We start from the raw sequence: 6,000 nt of genomic DNA, 5'->3' as shown, positions 1-6,000 counted from the left end.
ATCCCTCCCTCTCTACACTGCACCATAGAAACTGAAGAGGTTGTCAGATGAAGTAGAAAAAGCACTTTCCCTCCCAGTAGCTAGAACCCTGGAAAAGACAGGGAGAAAGTTTTTATGTACCCACACATTCACAAGTTTGGTCTTGGTACTCTTCTCTAGTAAACATTAGAGAAAAAAATAGAAGTGAGAGACAATTTTGTAGTGTGGAAACCACAAAATGAACTTTTCAGAGCACAATCAGTACTTTTTTTTATGATGTTGATACCTTATTGCATACTCCACGTTATTGTTCTGTGACTAAAGAACTTTGTAGTGCAAATGCCACAGGTAACAGTCCAAATATCACCTGGGTTGAAGGTTTTTCCTCTTTCTATTCTGGGTTGGGTCCATCCCTGTCCCTGTCCCCATTTGTTAACAGTACTGAAAATGAGTAGAGTATGTGTTTGCATTTTGGATTTGCTAAGGGATGGCTAATTCTGGTAAGGTAGAACCAGCACAAGTAGGACACACATAATTATCTAAATCATCTATATTTTGTACTATGATTGTTTTCATGACACTTTTTGCCAGGCATATAAAATTAAATGATCAGCTTAAAGAAACTCTTGTAATCCATTTATAAATAAATTAAGCTTTACAGCTTTTCTTCAGTCTGCATACATGATTATACCACTCTGGATCTCAGCATCCTTATGGCTAGATCAGATGTCATATTGTAAAGCTTATTTTAAAATGTTATTTTGAATAAGCTTGATAAGCATTAAATGGGGTAAAAAATTGTTTTGTGGCAAGCCAGGAAGAATGCATAATTGATTAAATATCAAAGACCAAAATTTACAAAATAATACCACCAGAACAGAGGCAAGTTCAGCTTACAAGCATTAAGGGAAGACACGATTAAACTGATTATGATGCACAGTGTTAGTCATCATTACTATACAATTCCGCTGTCTGCTGAAGTCTCTAATCTACAGTAGAAGTAAGATATTTTTTTCATCAGGTTAATATATAACATATGGAAAAAAATAATTACTGCAAATGAAATTGAGAAGTATGACAGACTTTTAATATATGATGTGTATATATATATATATACACACATCAGAAGCAAGTGTTCACTAGATAAATCGACTTAACAGAACTCTGTTAGTCATCCTATCAGACATACAGTAGATAAATCTTTTTATAGCTCTTTCTTGCTGCTGTTTCTGTCAGAACTTAAAAAAATTGAAATACTAAAGCTGAATGAATGTTGGTCAGTCATTGAGTTTGGCTACTAGATTCTAAGAAATGAATGGCCTGTTGATTTCCTACAAAAACCTTGCCTCTCATAGCTGCGGTTAGCTCAGATATAGTAAACACAGAAGGTGGGCAAGAGCATATATTTACAATAAATTTATTGAGTTCATGTACAGCAAACACAACCATATCTTAGTTCACATCATTGATTTTTCTTTTGAGTGGCTCCAATTAGTAATCTCAATTTGCATGTATTGTGTTTTGTAGAAATTGTAACTGATGATGTTTCGATTCAAGTAAGATTAAAACAAGAGGTTTAAACTGTTTTGCTGTAGCAATGATGATGGTGATTCAAAGCCCAGACACAAAGGAACAAGATCTTACCTCGTAACTAACTCAACTATACTTTGGGTGTAAGCATGCAGAACTGAACAAGGTTATTTGCTGTTTGCCCTTTTCCTGGACTCTACACAAAAGCAGGCAATGGACAGCACTGTCAATTCATGACACCTCTGCCTCTGGGCTATCATAAACTGAAGCAAGACAGTGCAGAGAGGGAGAAATCCACTGCTGGAATGGGTCTGGAACCACTTCTGGCTACTGGGCTCCCTTCCATGAAGCCAGCCAGTATTTCCAAGTAAGGAGGTTCTGATTTTACAGAAGAAAACTTAAAAAAGCAAGGCACCAGTTTAAGCTTTAAGACTGATTTTTTTCATTATGAGTAGAGGCTGCCTTTGGTGGAAGGGTTCTCTTTGGATACTTTCTTGAAATATGTGATATATAATAACATGTTGTCTTAAGGAATTCAAGTAATAAATGACATCTAAGTACTAGGAATGATCCGGATTCATATCTAAATTGCCAGAAGGCAATATGAAAGGATGGATAAGAACAATTTTCTGATGTTTCTGACTATTATTTTTTCTCCTCCTTGGCTATCTGCCAGCCCCTCCCAGTATGAACCATATACTGGGACTGAAGGTCAAGGACTGAATGAGTAGCTTATGTTAACTTTTCTTCCTCCTCCTGATCCACAAGGAAATCTGGACCCGATGAAGTATACACAATTTTACATGAATGTTTTCCCCTTATTTCCAATGTTATCTTATTCTAAATGCCAAATACCTTCTTCTTATTTGTATGAAATGCTCCCTTATTCTGTAATGGCTTCACTGGTATCACACAAGGAGTAAAGTGTTATCAGTGACTCAAACAGGCCTTGTGGCATGGGAAGCTCTTGCTAAAACCAGGAATCTGATGGTAATGTAAAAAACCAATAGCTGAACCCACTTGAGCCAACTGAAAAAAACCTGAAGTAGCTCCCTACGTAATGACACTGCAAAATTATCAGACTTTTAATGGAGGAGAGAACAAATTGTCAAATGAGATTTAATGTATTCTTCACTTCCTATTTTGCAGTGTAAAAAAATTACACCAGGAATTCATATTATAAGGCACTTTATAATACAGAGATAAATATATGCATATATTATAAATTATTTTTATATATAAATATATTCAATCTTTCAGAAAGCAAAATTCAGTAGGAAGTAAACCCAATACAAAACATATATTTACAATACTTAATTCCATTCCAGATAAATTTACTATGCTCTCTTTCCAGCTGTGGTTATTATTATTTTAAAGGAAAAACTACATAATAGAGAACAATAAGAACTTTCTATTTTTTTTAAAGTTTAGAGATACTCAGGCAACCAATATGAAAATAGAAGGAAGGATGTGAAAATATTTTTAATATATGCAAAATGGGGCTGTATTCACAAATGTTCTGTTGTATCTGTTAATGGCAGCTTTAAAAATGTTCGAAATACATCATTTGTTTTCATATTGGACAGCTGAAAAACTAGCTATTGCCCTGTCATAACATAACTAAGGCTACCACTGTCATTTACTGAAAGACAATTATTGACACAGTTCTCAAGATTTAAGAGAAAGAGGATTTGTTTACATTTTTTGATCCTTTACACAATTTGCTATGGTACAGTTCAAAAACCAGGCCAGCTGGTTTCTTATCCTTAGCTCATCATGCAGTCATGTTAGATTACCTTCAGGTTTTTGTTTTGGCTTTTTTGCCTTCATTATAATTGGGCATTTTACATAGACTGTACTCTATTCATTTATATTTGGCAGTACATTGCAATACACTTGGCATTGTTAACAAATATCCAACAATTATGATAATCTGACACACCATTTTGAAAGTTATATTGAATTTTCTCTTCTTATAGACACTAACTGCATATTTGAAGTGATGGATTTTGTTTCTTCAGAAGCATGCTTCTGGATCACTTATTTATCATAATTTGAGCAAGTGGTATGACCTTATTTCTTCCATTTCTTAGGTTTCCAAAAGTGCATGTGCAGTGCAAACAAACATAAATCATGTGCCATCAACTAACTGTTATAAAACCATTGACAGAGCAACAGGGTCATTCTGCCCTATTTTCTGCCCAGTATTACTGCTTTAAGAAACTCAGGTGGAACAGAGAAATAACTGAATTGGTTCATACTTGAAATAATAGACCATACTTAGTATCATTATTGAGCTTTGCTAAATGGCTGGGGAACCACAGGGATGTGTTATTTAGCCTCTTCAGCAGAAAAGCAGCATTTCCCTCTCATCTTCCTTCACAGCCCCATGCCATTTTACTACAAGCCTCCCTGTCCCATCCCGGGTAGGAGTCCATGACTCCCGTTCATTTGCCACACTTCTGCTGTCAGAAATGTGCTGTGGGAGACAACAAATGAGTGACACTGGAAAGAATCCCATCTGTGCAACTCGATGCACACAGCGCATCCAGAAATTGTTGCACATCAATGGTTGTGCTCCTCGTAGCTCTGGCTCCTGCACAGGAAGCTGGGACGCGCCATGTATATCCAGGCACAGCGCTTCCAAATGCTTCCTCTTGGTCTGCAGAGCTGTGAGTCATCCCTCACCTGGTGCACTTTATAGACGCCCTTTAATTGTGGATGAATGACAACTTAAAGACTTTATGGTACTCAAAATAACAACAAACAACTGTGGTTTTTCCACTGGGAGGAAGATAAGGAGAGACTGTGTTGCAAGAATGACTGAAAGCAAGAACTTTTTCATGCATGTGTTAATTCATGGAAAACTGGTGAAGGATGCACTGATACTTGCCCCCCACACCGCCCCAGCCCCAGTACAGATGGGAGCTTGGCCTGGAACCCCCCTGATTAGAGAAAATGGTTGTTTTGAGCCCTGAGTTTCAAAAAGAGCTGTCTGACTGTTGCTGTTACTTAAGTTAGTATCAGTAACACACTATTTTCAACCCTTAATAATTAAGTTTTGTTTAGCACTACCATGTAACAACCATGCTGAGTAACATGTTACTGCAGCATTTGGAGGTGTAAGGAATGATGTAGTAGGTGTTCAAAATTGTCATTATTACATCTTTCATCATGTTTTTGCAACCCCCCACCCCAGTTAAGGGCAGGTTATTTTGAAGTACTTCCTGCAACTTTTATTTAGCTTAAGGATATAGTTATTTAGCATTTGAAATAGCCGTGAAGCGCAGAAAATAGCCACTAGCAGCTAAATCTTGGAAAGCAGCTTTCAATTAGGTTTTTCTCTAGTTAGAAAACTTACAGAAATGTTCAGTTACTTTCTTCTGCCAAGAAAGGTAATGAACAGTTATAGGCCCTTAAAAGCATGTCATGTCACAAAATCCATGTGAAACTCTTCATTGGAAAGATGCCTGCCATATTCAGTGATTTCTGCATTAGGAACTCTGCAAGCAGTCCTGAGATTCCCCACACTTTTAAGCAGGTGGCAGTGTAGGTTAAAGAGACATAGATTTTTCCTGAAGTTGACAGAAATTGTCACTTTCCAGTTTCTCCATGTATCTCAACCCAAGGTAACACTATATAGCAGTGTTACTGGGATCCTATCTAGATGGGAACAGGCACAAGTTTTGAAAAGTATGTATTTGTTGACTCAGAACTATTCCATTATTTCCAGATGCAGCTTTCTGAGCTTTATTTCTCAGAATGAGACGTTGCAGTAAGAGACATAAGACAACCTCGCTTCTTTAATATGTTAGTAGGAGGACCTAAATCTTCTGAAGAGGTTAGAGGATGTTACAGTGCAGTGGTTCAACCCTCAATGTCTACTGCTAAACATTGATAGTTTTAATAAAAACAAATTATGTGGCCTTTCTTCTGCTGGACTTCTATTTATGCTACTGACAGACTCAGCAGGCAAAGCAATGAAGGATTTAATTTACATTTGCATGTTTGGACTGCTTTTTCCAGTTAGCTCAATCTTTTATACATACAATGTTGTATAATCTAGCATTTGCATCTATGAAGGGTTGGTAAGGTAGATTTTTTTCAGGTATGTCCTACAGTATTAAACTAAAATGAACAAACAAAATGCAACAACTGCATTTCATTTAATAAAAGGTAACTGACTTTGATCTCTTTCTAGTGTGGGAACAGAACAACTCCTTTCCAGAAGCAATTTTTATTGATGACTACAAATGTGGTGAGAATATCTGTCATGAAGTGGTAGGTTTTTACTTGGAGATATGAGAAATAGGTGTTTGTGTAAATACTTCTGTGGAAGTGAAGCAGTGTTCAGGTAGACTGGTTCTGCAGCAGGAGAATACAGCTGGACCTAAAATGGAATTTTAAATAGTAAATTATTTCTTTTGGGAGTGCAGGATAGGTAAAAAAGACAACTTTGTTACAGGATTCGATTTCTAGACTGTTGAAACA

The sequence above is a fragment of the Falco biarmicus genome, chromosome 2 (genome assembly GCF_023638135.1).
Source record: "Falco biarmicus isolate bFalBia1 chromosome 2, bFalBia1.pri, whole genome shotgun sequence".
Classification (NCBI taxonomy): domain Eukaryota; kingdom Metazoa; phylum Chordata; class Aves; order Falconiformes; family Falconidae; genus Falco; species Falco biarmicus.
This window is presented reverse-complemented; position numbering follows the sequence as displayed.